The sequence below is a fragment of the Pinus tabuliformis genome, chromosome 6 (assembly GCF_031772625.1).
Source record: "Pinus tabuliformis cultivar Carrire ecotype Pingquan chromosome 6, CPIR1, whole genome shotgun sequence".
In the NCBI taxonomy this organism is placed as follows: Eukaryota; Viridiplantae; Streptophyta; class Pinopsida; order Pinales; family Pinaceae; genus Pinus; species Pinus tabuliformis.
This window is the reverse complement of record NC_142292.1, coordinates 742,946,838-742,971,077: the sequence shown is the minus strand read 5'-3', so window position 1 is coordinate 742,971,077 and position 24,240 is coordinate 742,946,838.

Genomic DNA, 24,240 nt, shown 5'->3' with positions numbered 1-24,240 from the left:
TTTTGGGTTCGCCGATGGTGCTAGTCAGCACACTTGGAATCTTGCTTCCGCAGCTTGGGTACTCTATTATCCAACTGGTCAATTGATGGCATCAAGAGGCGTGTGCATCGGTCCTGCTTCAAACAATATGGCCGAGTATACTGCTGTTATTAATATATTATCCGAGGCAATCTCTCATGGGATCAACTCGTTGGTAGTTTATCTTGATTCTCAATTGATAGTGTCTCAATTAAATAACATTTATCGGGTACATGATCCATCTTTATATCGCCAGTATTTAAGAGTGAGGTTGTTGCAAAGATCATTTACTTATATTAATTATTTTCATGTTCCAAGATCTCATAATTGGTTAGCTGATTCTATCGCTAATCAAGCATTAGACTGGCATATTAATCATTCATCACAATAAAATCAAGCATCAAAAAGTCAAACTGTATATATATATATATATATCGTAAAGCGTCTCGAGTGTACATATGTGTGTCCAAAAAATATACAAAATTGGGACTCAAATGCCCATAATCATGTCCGGCATATCTAATGCCTCGGCTCAGGATGAGCGTCTAAGTATGTCACTATAGCATTGGCCACGCGCCGAAAGATGCGAACCCTGTCACATGGCATGCCAACCACATGACGCTGCATATCCTCAGGAAGGTCCTCTATGACGGCAATCGGTACTCGGTAGCTCAGTCTCACCAAGTGTCGCTGGACGTTGTTTAGAGTCCGTTCTGTATCAGTAGCCACCTCTTCGGCTCCTCGGCCACACCGTCCATGCCGCAGGAATCCATCTGGTCATACAGGCCCAATGTCTAGAACATGATCATCATATCAGTCATTTGAATCTCATCAAAAAATATTTTTCAAAATTCATCATTATATTTGAAAAATCCAAAAAATCATAAAATCAAAAAATCTTACCAATCTCGCCCCATGCTATATTCGGTGGTAACGCTAAATCAGGATCTCCTCGGAAATCCAGTCCAACATAGGGGTAGTCATCCACGGCGATGATCTGCTGATCCCACTAGGTGAAGAAGTCATCGTCGAAGGCAGTCCTTGGGACCTCCCCACCCCCCAGACGTTTCATCAGATCAGCCCACCGGCCCATGCGTGGATCGCGTGGGGTGCTGATGGAAACTGCTACCCTGGGGCGGAGTGCGGGAAACTTCTCGAAAAAGAAAGTACATAAGATGCTTCCATATCCAAAGTTTTTAGTCTGACCCCTCCTAATAGAAGTGAGATGGCTTTTCATGTTGGCCAGAAGAGGAGTACACCAGTCAAACACAGTAGTGAGACAGTCAACTGCCACGCTCATGTTTTTCCGTGACGCCTGATGCAGAGAGGATGATCCGTTCACCCGAGCCATGGTAAATAGGATTATCCTAAGTGACAAACTCGCCACATGTGTGATGGAAATCTGGCTCCCAACCTTCTTGGGATGTCCCGGGCAGTATATTTGTACATAGTCCTCTATCGAGAGGGCACTTCGTGACCTGCCCCGGGACTGTACTACCTCTCCCCTTCGGGAAAGGCCCGTGATAAAACAGATGTCCTCCACTTCTATCCTGAGCGGCATTTGATCGATCATAAAAGCTTCCTCATCGACATCCCAATAATCAATGAGCATCTCAAGCAATCGCGTGTTCGCTTTCATATTTGGCAATTTGAAAATTTTAAGCAAACCGCATCCCCGGAGTGCATCTTATGCTTCTGGACTGTTCATAACTTCATTGTCTACCGCTGCGTGCTCTCTTTCGTGCCACATGACAGGAATCCTGAGAAAAAATCGATTTTGAACCCTTAGTTTTTGTTTAAAAATGATTCGCGACGTATACGCAGGTACCTGTGCACGCAGTCATGTATAGGGCTCGCGTATACGCGGGTTCAATATTACCAACCCGCGTATATACCGCGAGCGAAGTTTTGAAAAAAGTTTAACGGTGAAACATCAATCATATATCTTAAAACCTGTCACAATCAATTGCAAGCTAAGTATAAGGGTTACCTGGAGGTATTCGACGAATTTGAACGGTTGAATCTGGCTGTGGAAGTTTGCTCCTTTTGCTCCAAATCTTTTGCTCTCAAACTCAAATGGTAAAAATGGTGAGTCCAAAATGATTTTTATAAGTTTTGAAAATGCAAAAATTTTTCAAAATTTTATTTTGTTTGGCCTCATGTGACTTTTAACTTGGGAGCTTGGAATGTCGAGATTGGTTTGTTTTTCAGGATATTTTGGACGTTTTTCGACAGTTCGAGACGGTTCCATGACTGCTGACCCGTCATGGCAGGTATCGTGTTCTCACTAGCATATAGGTTAGGGACACCATTTTTCCGTTGCATTATGCATACTAGCCTCCATTTGACCAATACATCTGCCATAGGGTCGATCCCATTGTGTTATGGTTTGCAAGCCATCTTCACTCGCCGATTCTTTAAATCATGACACAATGGTAGAGCCATCCTTTACATGGGCATCCTAGTTAGCACCTCACTAACATTTGTTGCCCACGATGCTCTGATTTGAGTAGGCTCGGGAGTCCTCTGTAGTCCCGCCATGACTTATGCGTTGAAGACTCATTCCTCTTAGCTTCTCTGCTTTGTTCTGGCCTTTTGGCCTGGAGCTGGCTTCACTTGGACTCGTGTTTAAGCAAACTTTTGACCATGACGTCTGCAAAATCAACCTTGCATACTTTTGACTTCTACAACTTGGCACACCTTGACCCGTGGAAGGAACATACCTTTGAGTGTCACTGACCAGTTTTCACCTCCCTGCATTGAGCATAGGAACGTTCCTTTCCCGGGAACTAGATCATCTGTTTCACCGACACTCGTTCTTTCCACTATACCATAGCATTCTTTTATTCTTTTTCTGGCTTAATAGAAAAAGACAAAAAAATTAAATATTCCAGAAAGAGCGGGAACATGACATTATTTCCATTTATTGTTGGCAGCTAGAGTCAGTCGTGTCGCCCTTGAACAAAGCACTCAAAACAAAGTCTCCTCTGCATGGGTGGGATTTAGTTTGACTTAGGTACGCCATAACCTTGTTATTGAGTCAGTTCTCCCCCGATTGGTTATCTCTTCCAATCATATTGAGGGTTCGTTCGTGCCTCCTGCATGGCGAACTTATACAGAGTCATCATATGCTGCCACACAGTCACATTGAGTCGTGCTTTTGTTCAAGGGAAGTTAGCTTGAGTCGGCCTCTCTGCGGTGTCTCTTGACTCATTTTTCAGTCGGCCATCCCTGCTTGTCAGTGTCATGTCTATCATCACATCAGTTATATTTCTCCTTTACTCGTGCCGGTTTGAGAAGGTCCCCATTGACTTCTTGTTGGCGGGTCTTGTCCTTATCGACGACGACACCTTGCTCTGAGGACAGGCCTAGAGCCACACCCTGGCCCTATTTTCATTATTGATAAGTCACCTTGTGCTCAGCATCGATCAGTATCATGGGTCTTTGACTGAGTGGTTTCCCTTGTGTTCGACATCAGCTTACATTATCACACATTGGGATTCGTGCAGTACCTTGGTTTCCATTTGACCCTATTGGTGGATACCTCACCTCTGTGTCAGCTTTCATTATTGGTTGGTTCAGAGGGTTTCTGTCGTGTGCTAGCCACATCTTGTGTACGCCGGAAACATACTTCGGTTTGGTTACTACATCTTTTTCGTCTGATTCCTTCCACATTATTGGCCTACGGGTTACACTCGCGCTAGATTGATGAAGGATGCCTTAATTCCTTCCTTCTAGCAGATATTTCCCTATCGACTCCGACTCATTGCGCTGGGGAAAATATCTAGAGTCCATTTGGCAGTACCTTGGGGTTTGCAGTCATTAGTGGCAGATCCTTCGCTATCGACAGTGGGAAACCATCATTGTCTCATGATCGATAGATTCTTATAGGTGTTCGACTCCAGCTCATCTATTCACACTTGTTAGATTGTACTGGGTACCTTGACGCTCATTATCATTATTAGTGAGTAGTCTCGTGTTTGTTAACGATATACATCAATGACCGGTAATCAAAGGATTTCTCACATGGTCGAATTCAAATCATTTATTCCCGTGGTGTAGAAATGTACCACGGCAGTCGGTGAAGACCTCAGGTTGTATCAGCATTCATTGGTTCACTTGACAGTTGCTCCTGTTGCTGCTAGATGATACCACTCCGCTTTATATGTTGTAGTCAGTCATGGCGACATTTTGTATGCTGGCACCTGAGTTTGCAGTGTAGTACCATCCTATTCCATCATGTTCAGTTGGTACCTTTTGGGATCAGTCTTTGATATCAGTGATCCGTTGCATCTTTCAGCATCATTGACAGTCTTATATGTGATATTCAGACATGTACTTGTTCATTATGATCAGATGATCCATTATGTATCTTTCAGTCATTTATACTTTTATACTTAGTGGATCCGCTTGTACTTGATATGCGGACATGCTTTACTTTTTCTGAGCATGGGTATGCCCACCTCAGACAGTTTTTCTTTCTGATCTCCTTTGGTGGCTTGGCAGGTTGAATTCTGGTGAAGTCCTCCTCGGTTTTTGACAGACTTCCTTTCCATGTACTCGCATAATATATTTCGGCCATCATGTACCCCTTCTGACCTCATATATTAGGGGGCATCTGTTATAGCTCCAAATCTCACTCTTATGGTTTGTGATGCTGTACTCATGGCCTAGGGCAACCCCTCCTTCCAGACCTGGTCCTAAAATTTAAAAAACAGTGTTTTATCCCTTATATGCGACATTTCCCTGAGTTAAACGCGTGTATATGTGGGTTTGTGTATATCCAACCCGCATGTATGTATTAAAACACTTTAAAAAATATAAAATTCCTTCTTTTCGGGCGGAGATCGCGGGTTTTACCTGCTGATCACCTGTTAGTGCCCGTGGCCCAACTGTTCCCAACCAACTCCTAACTAAAAAAACTACTTTGGAGATGGTATAAAAAGACCTCAAAGGGAAGGCCTAAGAGAGGAGAGAATAGAGAGAAAGGTTATTATGCTGAGATTTTTCCTTTGACCAGGTCTGAAGTCACTTGTGCCTTCTGCACTTCCCCCATTTTGTACAGGAAACATTTGTTTCCTTGTGTGTTGATGTTCATCCACCATTTATGACATCATGGAGAGAGTCATGGAAGGAGTTTTGTTAGAGGCTTGAGGCTGGAACAGATCCGGAAGGAAGCTTTGCTTGGAGCCTGCTGAAGGTGACTCAGGTGAACGTATTCCTTTTTATGTACTTTATTTGTCTATAATAAAAGAAACACATGTCTTGGTTCCCGAAATGAATCTTCTTTATGTTAATGATATCCATGTTTTGAATTCATGTGTAAATGGTTGTTCGGATTTCATAACTAACTACCTTTCTTTATAACATGAAGATGGTTTCTTTATAAGTTTTTGTTCATGTACTGCTGTGTTCTTTGAATTGTTTGTTTTGCAGGACAAAAGAGAAGAAGGGAACTCCAAGAAGGGTTTGGACCCTAAAGGTCTTCTCAAATGTAGGACCGAAGGTATGTACCCTTATCATAGAATTTGCTTACAATAGCATAATGGGTGTATGAAAGCATGTTTCTTTGAATAGACAACTTTCAGTCTGCTAGGGTTTCACCCAAAAAGCCCTAGGGGAGTAATTCCCTCTACCAGGTGGTTAGCACAGATGTATCCTTTTCTGATTCGAATTGATCCTTACTTCCCGATGTAGAAGCTTCCCCGAAGCTCTTCTTGGCTTCCATAAAGGTTTCCTTCACACGCTCCAAGTCAAAGTTTTGTTTTTTTTGGGGGGGCTTACAGACCCATGCATCCATCTCTGGCTATTTCCCTTTATCTTCTCTGGTGGTAGCACCACTCTAGAGCATCATGTTTACGTTTAGCTCCTCCACACGAGGTTAAACCTTCATCATCTAGACGTTCTGAGTGGGGTTGTCTAGAAGCACCCCCTTTCTCACATTTAAGCAATCAGCATCGGGAAATCAACTAATTCGTGGTCAAATTGGTAACAGTAAGGACAATAGGCTTTGGTCAGGTTCTTGCAATCCTGCACGTAATGCCCCGACCCTCCACAATTGTAGAAAATTAATTGCCCTCATCCCCATCCACGTTTCATGCCTCCATGGACCCGTCAGCATCCCTGGTACCCTCCCCGCACACTTTTGTTTACATCCTATAAGCAGGTGTTCAATCCATCAACATTTGGTAACTACAGCAATTTCTTCCCTTGTGGCCCATTGTTCTGCAAAAGTTAGAAAATAATTGTTGAGGAGGGGGTTGTCTTAAGTTTAGCAATAGGTGACAATTTTCCATGGAACACTTTCCTCCCACCTCATAGATTGCACACCAGAGTGTGGGTGCCATGTTTGGCCCAACTTGTACCTCTGGTCTCAACGTTATTGGCCCCCCTCCTGCCATAGAGTTCGCGAAGATCGGACAGTGGTCCTTATCGTGGCCCAGTCCCTTACATTTGATACACCATACTTCTTCCCATACCTTTGTCCTAGGTGTCTATCCTTGTTTCAAGCTTCGCATCTCTAGACATAAGTTTTGTATTTGCGCTTGGATTTGCTGGACTCCCAACCCTGGGTCTTGTATTGGGGTTTTGTGCAGCCACATTGCTGCCTCCAGTGCTTTAGCTTGGGTTGAGATCTTTTGTTGCGACAAAGCTGATCTCAGATATGGCGTTAATGATGTGACAAACCAAGCACGGTGCTGCGCATCCGTCAGTGTCATGTTGGCCTTGCGGATGGTGCTTTTCAACCTCTGATCTAAATCCCATGGGGTTTCACCAGAAAACGTTACAATTTTCTTGAGCCCAATAACTGACTGTGCTTCTGACTTGGGTCACCCAAATTCCTTGTTTGGTGCCTCCTGGATTGTTTCCAGTCCTTCATTTGGATGATCACTTGAATATTTCATGTACCAAGTCAGTGCGCGGTCCTACAGTGCACTAACTAAGGTAGCCTTCTTGATGTTATCATCTATGATGCCCTGAGTGTCCCATACAGACTTTATCACAAACCAGAACTGGCCCGGTTCCTCATTTCCTATCCCCTTAAATGTTGGCAGCTGGACTGTGCTCACCATCCCGACTTTTGGTGGTGGCGGGGTTGGGGGTGGGGTCAGTGTTGGGGTGGACAGATTTGATGTAGGTGAAGCGGGTGGTGGCATGGATGGAGGTGGTATTAGTGGGAAGCATTCTTTGATCAACCAGACCGCACTCCCTGGTGAGAACCTTGTGAGCTCCTCCTTGCTTTCCCAGGAAATAGAAGCTAAAGGACTGTTCTCTACTCCTCTCGTTCCATGGTAGCCTCTTCCGCTCTGTGTTACTCTAGACATAAATAAACATGCATAATCTGTTTTTCACACAACAACATCTTAATCCAGGTATTCAATGATTTGATATACATACCCCGAGGTCCTTGAAGAAATTTCCTTTCTTCTTCACTATAGCTCACAGTTGTATCTATCGAAAACTCGGTGATAAATCCTCCTATTACCCGATCCAGCCAATGATCTACTGTGTGCGATTTTATCCTCGGTGGCTTCTAGCCTGCACACCAGTTCCAAGGTCCACACAATAGGCTGGTCTAATCTACACCTTCCCACACTGTCAGCTAGCCTTGTAATTCACTTGTACAATTCTACTGGAAATGACGTGAAGAAGATTTCGTGAATGTCTATGAATATATAGTGGTCCAGTCAATCTTCCTCTGATACTCATGGGTTTCTGTTTTCCTGAACTGCGAACTCGTGGAGTTTCAGATCCCACCACTCTTAAATCTCTTTCTTTATAGGGTTCCAATGTTACCACTTCAGACATCCCTTAGGCAGATCCTGGTCCCAGCAACAGAACCATTTGTTGGCTTATATGGACTTGACCCGGGTTCAGAAGAATTATTTAGCCAAACAAATCCCGTAGCTACCGGCCCTTTCGGCAATAGTCCGCAGAGCGTGAACTGAGGTCTCACCTGAGGTAGTAGGGGAGGGTGCTAGAACCAAGTTTCCACACCCTTGGGATGTGTATATGTGGTCTGGAGGTTTCGTGCGGTGTTTTGCAATGTCGCGCTGCCCTGTTTCGGGAAGATCCAAACCCAGAATAATATTTACTAGTTATTAGTGTGTTGTTTTCCGATCTAATCTATTTGATGAAGTATTACTTAGAAGCGTCTTTAAGCAAACATTTATCAGATTTATCTAGGTCGTACACTTAGATTAAACGCAGATTCACATGTATTCAAAATGTAAGAATATGTGCATAGATCAATAGTGGTGTTAACCATACAAAAAGCTAGATCCGTGATACTTCAGATTTGACACAAAATTACCAAAGCAACTTATCTTTATTTACTTTCTTCACCAATACATCTAGATCCACCCTACGCACTCAGCTGCAAGGGTCTGTGCACACAGTTGCGGACTCTTCCAAGCCTTTGCGCACACAACTGCAGAGCCTCTATCCACTACCCAAACCCTTGACTCGAACTTACAGATTATGCTCCTCAAAAACCCATTACAATTCTAGATCCCAGATCATACAACAAAACTTAGCCTCGCTCTATTTATACCCATAGCGCCTTGCTCTATTTATACCTTTCGATGGACCACGATCCATGGGCGGGTCGACTCAACTTACATTTTTTTACATTATTTTTGGGTGGACTACCCTTTGACTTCAACTTATTACAAATCACCCTCCGCGCTTCTCTCAGAATCTGTACCCAAACTTGTGGTCTTCGTGCCTCATGACCATTACGCGGGGTTTCTGCTACCCAACATGTACTTGGTGTGTCAATATAAATCTAGCACTTCTTAATATTTGGTATCTTTACTTCTAAAATAACCTTGTCTAGAAATCAAACTATGATTTCAAAATCAATTTTTTTTTCATTATCTATCTAATTGTATTTTTCTTTGACCTTGTCATAAATGCATTTCACTTTCTATTTTACCAACTGTATACACCACCTACAATAAAACTCCATTATTAATTATGCTTTTGAAGGCATTGATGTTTTTTTTGTTCTTTCCTTGAATCCCTAAAAAAGTAACCTTGCATTATCTTAGCATCTACTACCTTGAATTATAAACTTCATCTCCCTCAAATTTATTCCTATCTACCATCTGTACTGATGAACACTCACTACTTTCAAATTGAGAAACCAACAACTAAAATCTACAAGATAAAGAGTTACCTAAGTGTGATACCTTTAAGGTATTATGTCACTAGTTTCCTCAAGCCTAATAGTTTGGTGTTTAAAATCTCACCCTTTTCTTACCACGTGAAACCTCCTTATGATGTTGACCAATTGAAACATTAATTTTCAATAACATGTTTGGCCATGATTCAATGGCTGGTGTAGCTCATCTTATAAGATGTTAGGCCATTATTCAATGGCTTATTGTAGTTCAAATTTGCAACAAATAGGCTAATCAATCATGGTTTGGATTCTATCCATATCCCCTTACATATAAATGTCTTAAATGTGTAGCAATAATGCATTTTCCATTAAAAAGCAAACATCAGTCTAATCATCAAGTCTTATCTTTGAGATTTCATATAAGAGTTTATATTTTTTTGTAAATAAGTTTTTTCCATTGAAATGATATTATATTACATAATATCAAAATCATTTTGTTGTGGTTTTCCTTATTGGAAGCTAGACCAATGATAAAATTTAATGTATTTTATCCCAAATGTCCATATACATACAAAAATATCTACTAACCATGACCTCATTATGCAATACTTACGCCACAGTATTGGAAAATTCCAAATGAAGTGGAAAAGACACCAAAATTATCTCCTTTGAGAATGTCATTGAGCGGAGGAAAACACCTTTTTTAAGAGATCCATTTGTCTAGAATTGACAAGTGCATCACACATGTATTAACAATTTTTTCCTTTTCTCCCCCTTTCTCTCTTGGGAGTATGTTTGAAGCTTTTTGTTTGTATGCCAAGACTTGTTGGGGATGAGCTCGCTCCATTGAAAGTCACATTTTTTTAAATTATAGATATGTCCATTTAAACAACTTTTTTTGTTGATCTATTATATTTCATGGGCCCTTACCTATCCATTCTTCAATGAGTTATGAGAGTGAAATTTAATCCATATCCATGTCCTCTAACCTGTCAACATTCCCTATTCCTTGTATGTTTGACATATCAATTTCCTCTATTGGTGCATTATTTGTGGATTCCTATTGCACTTTTCTCTTATGATATTCCACCTCTAGTTTTGAATTTACCTTATCTTAATATGTTTCAAACTTATTTGACACTTCCTACTCTTCTATAGTCAATGCATCATAACCATTTTTGGATTGAATGGACACCTATGGTGTTTCCACACTTTGTGCTTGAGGTTTCTCAGTGATGTTGGAATTTTGAAAACCCTTATGATCCAATTTCTACATATTTTATTTTATTTCCTCTATGAGATTTATCAGACAATACCTAAAGAGATGCTTGTATTCATGGCACCTGCAACATCTGAATGGAACATGTTAATAATTCAAAGGTTGTTTTCAAAATTCATCATGGTAGGATATTTCAATTGATTCGTGTACACACATATCCCCGAATATGAAGTGTAGTGTCCTCACTTGGTAATTTCAAATATTTTCACAAAATGTTCAATCATATTTCCAATACCTTTTAAAATTTCCTCCTCCCAAAATTATTTTGGTAGAGAAAATAGGAAAACACAAATTGGGGTTTCCAATAATTTTTCATTTTCTGGGTTGTACCTTTCTTGCTATAATTTCATTTATAACCCCACATTATTGAAAAAGTATAATTTTTTCTCAAATGCCATATTCTTGTCTTCCATATATGAAAAAATCAGTGTAAAGAAACCCTTTTTACACAATTCAAGATCAACCTGACCCTTTAGCTCCCATTTTTGTTGGATCCATCCAACCAATGCTCTCTATGTTTTCCAAATGCTAATGAACTTGCATATTAAGGTGTGATCCTTCATATATTGGGTGTATCTCTCAATTTTGTCTGATTTTATTTCATAATTTGGATCCTTAATTTCCTTTGGGAGGAATCACCCTTATATGTTATTTTTTCCAATTCACCCCCTAGTGGAGGACCATCTTCATTCTTTTTCGCATGACTCGGGCTCAAAGTCGACCAATTGGGTGCTTGCATCTAATAGCTTTAACCAAAACTTCCATCCCCTATGACTACATTCTTGAAGGAGGGGTTTTGCCCCTCCCAAGGTATTTTTCATGGTTTCTCTCACGCTACATAAGATGGGTTAAGTGCCAGACCAATGCAATGGCAATGTAAAGTAAATCACTATTATCAACCTATTTTTCTCCATTGAGTCAGTACACATGAGTACCTTTACTGCTGACCCTTTTGTAGATGGTTTACCCTTTACTTTACCTATTTTTATACATCATCATTATGATACAGTTCTCTACAAAGCGATGTTTCCTTAACCTCACGGGCTCTCCTTCATTATCCCAACAAGGTTGGTAGAGGTTCTAGAGTCTTATGTTCCCTAGGAGATTAGGCTAGAGGACCGCCTTTATGAGTTGGCTTGGATGATTATTAGAGAAACTTCCTAACTTCTCTTTACCATTTTGTAGATGTTTTACCCTTTATTTTACCTATTTTTATACATCATCATTATGATATAGTTCTCTACAAATTGATGTTTCCTTAACCTCACGGGCTCTCCTTCATTATCCCGATGAGGTTCATCCTAGAGATAGTTTTATCCCAAAAAGGTTGGTAGAGGTTCTAGAGTCTTATGTTCCCTAGGAGATTAGGCTAGAGGACAACCTTTATGAGTTGGCTTGGGTGATTATTAGAGAAACTTCGTAACTTCTATTTATCCCAAGTGCCTAGATACATTCTCCTTGCGAGGCCTCTAGGTTTATTTATACTTGTCATTTTAAAGGGTCAAGTGAGTTGGGATTAGACAATGGGAAAACTATAGTTAGATTTGTTATCTAAGATATTCTCCCTAGGTGATTTGAGCAAAATTGAATTTGGAGGAGGAGGCCATGCTGGAAGTTAGAGGAGAGGCCTTCATTGTTGGGGTATACTTCCACTCTTTGTTTATGATTAATACAATGATGATTCCTTCCTATATCTGTCATATGTCTCTATGATATATTTATATATGATTTTTTTGAGTTAATCAACCCTCTATAGAAGTATTGCGTGATTTTTTGTTGGTGCATTCATTTACGGCCTTTGATTGTGATAGTTGGGAGTGGGATCTTTGTGTCATGAGTGGGATTCTCGACATTGAGCCCAACACCCATCATCAACCTATGAGGGATCAAAGTAATATCCTAAAAAATGCTCATTTAGAAATATCACGTATGAATGCTATAGATGCATGGGTTGTATGGAATTTAATTTTTAAGTTGTTGATAATTGCACATTGTAGTACACACACCATTATGGGCAAGTTCTAGTGAACTCGCTGAATGAAAAGTATCTTACTAGCTCAACTGAAATTCTCTTCTAAGAAAACTAGTGGCTTCGCTTAGGATTTAGCACTGAATTTATTAGATCTCTTCTAGAACTTGCTGAATGAAAAGTAGCTTACTAGCTCAAGTGAAATTCTCTTCTAAGAAAACTAGTGGCTCCACTCAGGAGTTAGCACTGAATTTATTGGATCTCTTCTCCTTTTGGTTTATTTGACATTTTGTTTCTTTGATTTCCTTCTTTGAGTTAATGCAAATTTTTCTAGGCTGGTTTTTGTTTAATAGACCTTGGATTTTTCTTGATCTTGCTCATATTTTTTTTTTTAAGTCATGTTTTTCCATCTTTGTTGGCTTGTAACTGCATACAAAGCAAATATAACTATCATAACATGGATCTAGTTATGTTCCCTGATCATCCAACCATTGTACACTCTATCCCAATGAGGTTACTATCAATTTGGATTTTTTGAGGGCTTATCCCATAGAAATTAGTTTGATCCTTCAAATATGTTATTAGGATATTTTTATTAGTCCATATCTGGTGTTGATCTAATTCATTTATGAATTCTTTTCTGAATTTGTCTTCTCTTTAGTCCTAGGGTTTCTTGTTAAGCCTAATTTGCATGGATTTAAAGTCTTGTATTTCAAATATTTTCTTAGCTTTATGGATTAGTGAGTTACTATCATCTGCAACCTATATTTATTTCAAATATGATCTTGTACTCTCATTTTGAGTTTAATCTATTGATTGGCCAACTTTAGGGTTTCCTTGAAGTAATTGTGTGCTTGGTTTTAGGGATTTTGTCGTCAAGGTCTAGGACTCGCTTTTTATATCTATTTTTCTACTCTATTTAATGTTTAGATCTAGTTCTAGATCTACTTTTGGTTTGTGTCTTTGGTTTGATATGATCATCTTCCTCACTTTTAAGTATTTTGTCCAATTTTTCTCTTGCTCTTGCTTCCATTTTGTGGTTCTTTAGTTTCGCATTATTTGTGTCTATGCAAATATTGTCTAGAAATATTTATTTTAGTGACTTTGATTTGTTCTTTGTATCAGAACCAAAATTTTTGTGTTACCACTCCTTTCTAGTTTCTCCTTGAATTAGGGTCTTTGGTTTTTTTACCTATGTAGATCATTGTTTCTCTTATACATTGAGCTACAACCCTTACTAGATTTTCATTGTCTAATTTTCTTTATCAACTTTCTTTTGACTGCTTGTGAGTGATCTTATTTGCAAAATCCCAAGTTTGGAGCTTTTGAGTGTCTTATGTTCCTTCTTGGTGGTGTTTTTGCTCTCTTTTTGAGTGATTTGTTCGTGTTTCTTTCTTCTGTCTAATTTTTTATAATCTTAGATAATTTCATGTGATTGATTGATGCTATTTGAATTTATTATTTTCACTTTAAAAAGGAAAATATTTTTTTCCCTCTTGTGGCTAGTTTTCATCGAATTGAAATGCAAAGTTTTAGATTGTAAAATAGTTGCAGTAGGGTGTTTATAACAATTGTTTATTCACACCATCTGAGTTTCACACCATTAACCTATTGAGTTAACAAAAAAATATTAAAACTAACACTATAATAAAATTAATTTAACTTGTTTTTAATTTTCACTGGTAGAACACCAACATTAGTCTAGTCTAGGGTCTTGGAATAAGAGTGTGAGATTAACTGCTCCAAGAAAACAAAAACAAAGTTATCATATTGTGGTGAGGGAAAATCCACTTTCAGTGATACGTTCTAGGAAGACCTTCTAACAAAAGAGTGAATCACAAGGTCACACTTAAGGCTAGCGAAGTGACATGGCTCACTTCATTGGTTTGGTGGCACAAATTATGGGGTTTGAACATATTACAAATGATGTTATTAACATCTTTTTCTATAGCACTTTGCGACCACTTGGGAGGAGTACACGTCAACTTGAGGGATCTCTCAGGGGGGTTTTAGACCTTTTTTTCTTGCACTTGTGTGTAAATCTAGTTTCCAATTGTCCCCCAAAGACATTTTGTTGTTGGCGGTAGCCTTAGTTTCCTTTCTCTAGGAGATTTTTAAAGGGAGGTGGGGGTTCTTCCTCTCCGTACTTGGCGAAATATTTAGCAAGAATCACTTAACCCTCCTAGAGGGTACCCCATGGCTAATAAAGGAACTTGTACCAAGTTTAAAGGGGTCATTAAGCAAGTATCTATAATAATTGTCCCAACCACATATTCATTGTCGACTTGTGCCCTAATCAAGCAAGCTCCAGCAATGGGATGATCCCTTCTATATCTATTTGATTTGTGTGTGCTTACCTTTAGGGTCTATTTTATAGAGTTTTGTTTGGTCTGATTCATAGTTTGGCCATAGGGGTGTCATAATTGTTTGATAATAAACATATATTCACTATCATTGAACAAAGTAACTAATGTTCATGTATAATGTTAGACCTTTATCCTGAAGAAGAAGGCCCACCACCATGTAGAAATAGGTTAATTATGGTAACATGAAACTTAGACCATACGTAGGTTGGGGGGAATAAATTCGGTCTTAAGGAGGAATATTATATCATTGTTGAGTTAATTAACAAAATTCATGTGCCACACTATAACCCATTTTTGACTGACTATTAAAATTGGAAACTAGGGCCAAATTCCACTTTCGACATCTAATGTGATGGAGATGATGATTCCATTTAATTTATTTTTTTGAAAGGACCAAATGAACCTAAATATAATCAAATTTGGACAAGGGAAAGTGTACTTATGAAGAAAAACCCACATATGCACATTTGGACAGGTCGACCCTAATGGTAAATTGGTCATGCCTAGAAGCCTACAAATACAAGTGATCTCAAGCTCATTTTGACATCACCATGAATATTCTTCTTCTCTTCTTCATTTATTGGTTCACACGGGTATGATTTTTGGTCGACAAAAGAATTTCGCAAAGGTTCAAAATTACTAGGTTTGAAGCTTGCATCTGTTTCTAGGGTTTTGGGCCATAGTCATTGGCTTGTTAAAGGTGAAATTCAGCTACAGTTGCTGGCTTGCAAGCTCAAGGGAGTGACTAGAAGCTCTCAGTTTCTCACACAAATCCTACTCCTTGTGACTAGAAAGTTGGAATGAAATTTGACTGTTGACCAAAGTTGACCGTAGTTGACCCAGATAAGAAAAGTTATCTTTGATATATATTATTGTTGGAAACATATTTCTAAATTTTATTAGGATGTTATTTTGCATGATATTGTATTGGCCTTAGTGTACTCTCTGTTATTTTTTTTATGGTAATCTAATAGAAGAAGAATTTCAAAGGGTTTTCCCCTAGTCTCTGACCAAACCTAATGTCTCTTGTTGATGTGTTGATTGTCTCCTTTGTCATTGCTTTTATTGTTCTATCTTCAATTATTAATTTTTATTGGAAATGATATTGAAAACATTTCTAATTAAAGTATTGAATTGGGCTAAATTAATTGGTACAACATAGAACAATCTAAAAATTTAACATGGAATCAGAGCTAAGGTGAAGGACAAACCCAAAAGGAGACAAGCATTGAAACAATCATCTTTGGGAAAGTTTAAGGAGCCAATCTAGTCAGGTCAAGATGTCCTCCTTGAATTAAAATAATAAGTTGGGTGACTCATCCAATTACGTTGCATGGAAAGTTACGTTGGAGATCATATCTAATAATAATGATGATTTTGAATACATTTAAGGAAAAGTACGTGAGCCCCCAGAGAATGCTTCCGCTACCGCCAAGAAAAAGCACAATAAAGGTGAGTTAAAATCAAAGAAAATTGTAGTTGATGGTTTACAAGATAATTTACTTGCATATTTTGGAAATTTGAGGAAGCCTAAGGACGTGTATGATAATATAGCTAGCATGTATGAAGTCAAAAATTTGAATGAAATCATCTCCTTGAAAGATCAACTCAAAGACATGAAGATGAACAAAGGAGAGTATGTGTGATCCTAAATTATGCGGATATCTCATCTTAGAAATCAATTCCAAAGAGTTAGGGAATCTATGCCTAATAGGGAATTGGTGATTGTGACACTTATATGTCTTCCTCCCATTTGGGAAACCTTCATTACTACTATAAGAAACAACAATATCCTCCCGTCATTTGATGCGATTGTAGGAAATCTCACTCAAGAAGAATCAAGGATGATATCAAGAGGAAGGATTCAAAAGCATGAAGAAGGATATCTTGCTACATTTGTCACCCATGACAAGAATAAGAAGAAGGAAAAATGAGTTCCATCAAATTCAAGAAAGCCCAATCCTTGAAATTCAAATAGAAGGAAGGAATTATTACAAATCGAATGCTACAATTTTCATAAGAAAGGCCACTATGCTCAATATTTCTCCAAAAAGAACAATGGACCACACTACAATAGTAGAAGCAAGAGCAACAGGTTCAATGATCAAAGAAGAATGGATGACCAAAGGAATGATCACATTGGAAGAGATGAAAGAAGAAGAAGAGATGCTCCAAGTGATTATGAAGAAGATCTTTTTCTATAAAAGAAGTCAAGATTCTCAAGGTATGAAAGTAATATTGCAAATCAATATGAATATATTCTTATTTCTTGTCTCACTAATTCTTCACCTCTAGATTCGTGGGATAGTTGGTAAGTTGATAGTGGGGTCACTCATCACTTTTCTGGATATAAGGAAGTTCTCTCTAATTTGGTAGAGAGTGAGTCAAATTTGAAAATTATTCTTGGACGCAACTCCACTCATACCATCAAAGGATTTGGTTCCATCAAATTTCAATTGGATTCTAGAGAATCTGTTTTTCTCCATGGTATAATGTATGTGCTAGGATTGAAGAAGGATTTGGTATCAATATATACTTTGGAAGAAAAAGGGATGAGGTTTTCATTCATCAAGGGAAATGTTTGTACTTGGCTAGTTGGATCACCTATGAGAGATGCATTCACATTGAGATCAAGATATGAAGGACTCTATAGAGTCACTGGAAGACCACTTATAGCATTGGTCCATAATAATAATCATCTAAGCGAGCTATGGCACACAATATTGGCCCATCTACATTATGATGCTGTTATGAAATTAGACAAACTGGTCTCAGGGATTCTCGAGGTTCAAGCCCAACATGGTGGAGTATGTCTAGGTTGTGCAAGTGGAAAGAATACAAGGGGACCATTCCCCTCTACTGATAACAAGACTAATGACATCCTCCATCTCATTCATTATAACATATGTGTTCAGATTCTTGTGCATTCTATTGGAGGCCATCTCTACTACATTAACTTCATTGATGAATTTTTAAGAAAGACATGGATATATTATTTGAAGCACAAGGATGGAGCCTTTGACATGTTCAAGGAGTTCAAATCTTTGATAAAAAATCAAATAGGGAAGAAAGTCAAAATATTCAAGTCTGAAAATGGTGGAGAGTACACATCAAAGGAGTTCATTGATTTTTTGAAAGAAGGAAGGTATCAAGAAAGAAACAGTTGTGCCCTATACTCCCAAACACAATCGAGTGGCTAAAAGAAAGAAAAATTCCGTTATAGAAGTTTCTCGTTCCATGCTCCATGATCAAAAGTTGTCGAAGTTCCTTTTGGGAGAAGCAATAAATGTCACCGCATATGTTCAGAACAGGGTACCTCATGAAGCATTGGACAAAAAGACCCCTAAAGAAGTGCTCACAAGTTTCAAGCTTGATGATGGACATCTATGTATATTTGGTTTCCCTATATATTTCCATGTGCCGAAGGACATAAGAAATAAGTTGGAAGCCTCGGGAAGAAAAGGTATGTTTGTTAGATGTTGTGAAAATTATAAAGAATTTAGAATATATATTTTTGGTCCAAGGAAGGTTGCAAATAACAGGGATGTTACATTCGATGAATATGTCACCCTTAGAAAAGCAAGGGACCTTCCTTTGATTCCTCCTCATGAGAAGAATGATGATATGGATATTTTAGATGGTCCTTTTGTGCCTAAATCTGAGACAAATATTGTTGATGATCCCATGGAGCCCATGTATCCCTTAGACCCTCCTCCATTTGATATTCCCACCAGGAAGAGGCCACTTTGGCTTCATGACTCATTACAGGATGTTGAGACACATGTTCCTATTCTAAGGTCACTTAGAGAAAGAAAGAATCCATGCAGATATCAGGGATATGTTGCAACCATGAGAACTATGATTCAAGCCGAACCTCCGACCTTTGAATAAGACATGAAAGAAAAATTTTGGAAGGATTCTATGGCCAAATAATATGAATCAATTATGAAGAATGATGTATGGGATGTTGTACTGAGACCGAAGGGGAAATCCGTTGTGAAATCAATGTGATTATTCAAGATCAAACATGGAGTTGATGGTACCATTAAGAAATATAAATCAAGGTTCATTGCCTGAGGATTCTCCCAGAAAGAGGGATAAGATTATGATGATATATTTCCACCTCCATCTCAATACACAACCATTTGTTCGATAGTTTCCATTGCCACAAGTCAAGCATGGACCCTTAATTGGATGGATGTGAAGACAACATTCATTCATGGCATGTTACAAGAAGAAATGTATGTTGAGAAGCCACAGGGATCTGAAGTAGAGGATCAAAATACACAAGTTTTCAAGTTGAAGAAGCCATTGTATGGTTTGAATCAAACCTCTAGAGCATGGTACACCCACATTGACAGTTGTTTAGTGAAGTTGGGATTCACAAGAATCAATGTCTATCCCAACCTCTACTTCAAGGTATTACAAGGTATGTCGTTGATTTTAGTTTTATATGTTGAGGATCTATTCTTCATAGGTAGTGAGCCCTTGACGATCAAGTGTAAGAGGGAGATAGCCTCTAAATTCAAGATGGAGGAACTTGGACTCTTGCACTACTTTCTATGCCTTGAGGTGTGTCAAAGGCCTGGTGAGATTTTTCTTTCACGAGGAAAATATGTTGCGAAGTTGTTGGAGAAATTTGGAATGACAGAATGTAAGTCCCTACCCACAACGACGGAAATGAAATTCAAGAAGTTATGTGGAGAGGATGCAAAACCCGATTTGGAAAATCCATCTGAGTATAGACAATTGATTAGGGATCTGATCTTCCTAGTGAATACCCATCTAGACATATGCTATGCAGTGAATACATTTAGTCAATTCATGACTCAACCTATCCGTGCACACTAGATCATCGGCAAACACATTTTGAGATATTTACATGGGACGATCACACTTGATTTGAGATATTATGCCAGAGATGTTAGAATTCATGGATACATCGATTCTGACTGGGTAGGAAATGTTGTCGATAGGAAGAGTACATCTTGATGTTTCTTTAGCCTTAGATCTGTCATAATATCTTGGATGAGTAGGAAGAAGACATCTATAGCATTGAGTACCGTCGAGGCAGAGTACATTGTTGCGCATGGCTAGCTACAAAGAATTTTGGTTGAGGAAGTGAGTTAGAGAACTATTTGAGAAGGTCATAGACACCACAATGATATATAGTAAAAGCAAGAGTGGGATCTATCTTATAGACAATCCTGTATTTGATGACAAGTCCAAACACATAAAGATTTGATATCACTTCATTCGAGACATGATGTAGAGAGGAGTCGTTAGACTCCATCACATATTAACATATGATTAGATTGCATATATTCTCACCAAGTATTTCTAAAAAGGGAATGTATTGGTCTTCAGAGAGAAACTTGGACTGGAAAATGTGACCCCTCCTAATAACGGGAATCATTGATCGAGGACACTGAGCCAACCCTTCCCCCATGTTTGAGCTCCTATGGTGTGGAATTGAGATGGAGGGCTCCTGGGGTTGAGGGATCTCTCGACATTAGGGCATCACCACTATTTATTACCCATAGGTTGGAAATGTTTCTCCCATATCTTGCTCTTTGTAGAGTATACCCCAGTTGGCATCATACCCATAAGTCGAGCTTGTTGGGATTGTCCCTTCCCATTTGTCCAATGGGTTTAGGAGGCTTGGGGCATGTGATCCTTACCTATTGGTAAGTAATTTATTTAGCCCAAGCTTAGACTATGATGAATGTTTTATACCACTTGACTCTTAAGGGTCATTATTGGGAGGATCAATAGGAAATAGGATGGGTCGAGATGTGCTCCCTTATATCACCTATCGTTCGATATGGGGTTGAATAGTTTTAGCTCCCCCATGAGTTTTAGCTTGATATGTTCTCTCCAATAATTTAGAGAATAGTAGTGTTAGCTCCATGATGATTATTCTTCATTATATTCAAGAATTTTTCAGCAGATAGGGTTGACCAGAGATGGGACATGATAAAATGACAGGATACACATGATACGATGTAGGTGGAATTCTCCCTAGTTTAGAGGGAGTGTTAAAATTGGAACTAGGGCAAAATTCAACTTTGGATAACTCATTTTATGGATATTATTGTTGCATTTAATTACTATTTTCAAGAGGACCAAAATAAACCTAAAGATCATCAAATTTGGACAAGGGAAAGTGTACTTATGGAGAAAAGCCGACATATGCACATTTGGATAGGTCAACCCTAATGGTAAATTAGTCACCCTTAGAAGCTTACAAATACAAATGACCTCAATCTTATTTTAAAATCACCAAGAATATTCTTCTTCTTCTTATTCATTTATTGGTTCGCACATGTCTAAGGTTGGATCGACAAGAGAAGTTTGCAAAGGTCCGAAATTATAGGGTCTGAAGCTCACATCTATTTCTAGGGTTCTGGGCTACAGCCGTCGGCTTGTCAAAGGAAAGATTTTGCTATAGTCACTCGCTCGTAGGGTCAAGGGAGCAACTGGAATCTTTCAATCACTCACACAACTCATCCTCCCTGTGACTAGAAAGCTGGACTGAAACTTGACTGTTGACCGTAGTTAACCGTGTACATGAAAAGTTGTCTCTAATATATATTAATGTTGGAAACATATTTCTAAATGTTATTGGGATATTTTCTTGGATGATATTGTATTAGTCTCATTTTACTCTTTGCTAAACATCTTATGATAATCTAATAGAAGAAGAATTTCAAAGGGTTTTCCCCCTTGTGGAGTTTTTCCCTAGTCTTTGACCAAACCTGGTGTCTCTTGTTGATGTGTTGATTGTATCCTTTGTCATTGTATTTTTTGTTCTATATTCAATTATTGTTGATGATTGGAAATATTAATTGATATTGAAAATATTTTTAATCAAGTTATTGAATTTGGCTAACATAGAACTATCTGAAAATTTAACACTGACCCTCTCAGCTTAGTTCTAGTGTAGTTGAATCCTAATGGCAGTGAACCTTTTTACGTGTGTGTTCCTTATATGACTAGTGAAAATACTTGTTATTCTATGGAAGAGATAGATCCCACTATACCTTCTGCATTGGCAGTCTATGCTACCATGTCATCTTTACCACCACTCGATGTGGAAAGATCCATACATCCTACACCTCTCACATCTTCTTAGGGAATTCCACCAATTACGTCTTTGACCCTGTTACACTAAAATTTGTCACCATGACTATTTGCAGTCAGTATGGCTCCATCAATAACCATATTTTCCTCCTTGGCAAGTCTTATACCTCTGCTCCTCATGTCAAACTCCAAAAAAGAGAGAAAGCCTTTAAAAATCAATATAACTCTGGTTCCGCACTTTCTCTTACTCTTACCTGCGTGTACGCACCTCAAGTACATAATACCTGCGTACTTGTACGCTCTGTCTGTAAAGGGGTGGGTGCGTACCCCTGTAAAAGTCAAAAGGCGCAAGTTTTACTTCAAAAAACTTACTTGCGGTCGATTCTAGAGCATTCTAGAAGATGGTTTGATGTGGATTGAGCGCCTCCAAATGGTTCATGCATCCCAATGAAAGAGGAACTTATCCCATGAAGAGGGGAGCTATCCCTTTGAAAGAGGGGCTTATCCCATTGATGGTGGACCTGTTTAACTTCCTCCAAAGCATTATAAATACAGGCATTGGGCCAGAGGGAGGGGAGGTTGAAAGCTGAACATTCCTAAGGGTAGATGCTGTTGAAATTAAGACTCCCTTATAGAGCTTGAGAGGAGAGATCACATTCCTTTCTTAGCTTCATTTGGAAGTAGGTGAGCTGATCAAAGTAGAGGAGAACCCTTGCTGGACCCTGGGAGGGACCTGCACAACACCAAGGCACTGGTTGTAAGGTTTCTTTTGTTTCCAATTAATACAATTAAGTTCATTTTTCTCAACAAGTTGTTATATATAATTCGTTTCATAAACTCCTTGGTCTTTATGATGAATATGTTTTATTATATGAGTTATTCAGGTGCTATGTAATCGTTTGCTTGTTTGTGTATGCAGGATTCAAGGAGAGGAGCTCATCTGGATCCAAGAGGCTTGGCCCCTACAAACAACGTTGGACTAAAGGTAAGCCTTAACACCTGGTTGATTTTATTTTAAATGCATATTTAGGGAAAGATAGTGCTTGATTGTTTTGTTTGTCACTAGAAACGCCTTAGTTTCTAGGGAGGTCGGTTTTGTCCGCAAAATTGACTCTTTCCGCATGACAAAATGGCGACTCCGCTAGGGAATCCATGGATTTGATTGATTTCTCTTTTGATTGATACTTTGATTTGAGAAACCTTGATTTCTTTCTAGTTTTTGACTGATTGACTGTGAATTTGGGTATAATAGCTTAGGATTGAGTTAGTTTTTATTTTTTCTTGTTTTTGAGAGAAGTACGCACCCTCTGAGTTAAGCACAGTGCGTACCTGTACGCACTTCTGCTTTGCGCACAGAGCGGGGACGCACCTGTGCAAACGGGCTACCTGCGTACCCTGTCAAAAGTTTAGAAAATTTAAATTATTTCATTTTTACCTATTAGATCTTGTTTATAGTTTATTTATTGCTGCCCAGATCCACTGGTTACCTGTCAGAAGTTCTCATCTAGACTTGTTTCATTAGCATCAAGGGTTTTAGTGAAGTTCATAGAAATTCTAGCCCTAGGTTTGATTTTTGTATTGGTCTTGTAGTGACTTTGGATTTAGAAGTTGTAGAAACCTTGGATATCCCTGGTCTTTTCAGTCTTCTTAGGAGTCAGACCATTCGTAAAATCCACCTTTTTTTGAGAAACCTACTGTTGTGTTGTCTCTTTGCGGAATTTCGAGAAGGCTTGTTCGTTAAGCTGTGAATTTCATTCTTAAGAAAAAGAACAAGAAGTTTTTATTTTTGTTTTTGACTGATTTATGATTCTGCATGAATTAGTCCTTGGTTGAATTGTAACTGAGTAAAACAACCTAGAATTATATTTTGTAGGCTTTTACCTCATTAGATTTGTTTTTAGGTAAATTTCTCTTAGATTTTCATAGATCTTAAAATTTATTTTTGTTAAGTAGTTTTACATGCTTTGTTAAAATAGGAAAAATACAAAATCTCTTTTGAAGAAAGTTTGTTTTAGTAGCGTTTGAAGTCTTTGAAAAGAGAAAGGAAGTTTTCGTGAAATAATTATTGGTCTTGTGTTGTGTGCTTTGGAAAAGATAAAGATATTTTTTCTTTGATTTTCATTGCCAAGAAAGTTGTCTTTATAAATTTTGCATTCTCCAACTCTCTTAGCTAGGGCATTCATTGAAAAGGAAAGATTGTTTTGTTTCATCCTAGGTGCATCTTTTTAGTGGATTTGAGTTGAGTCTACACATCATAAGTTTCATCTCCGCTACCTTTCGACCTAAAGAAAAGCCATAAAAATTAACGCTTAAAGTAAAATTAACTTAATAACTTTTTATTTACTAGGGCTCTGATACACCAACATAGATCAGGCTAGTGTCTTGGAGTAGGAGAGTA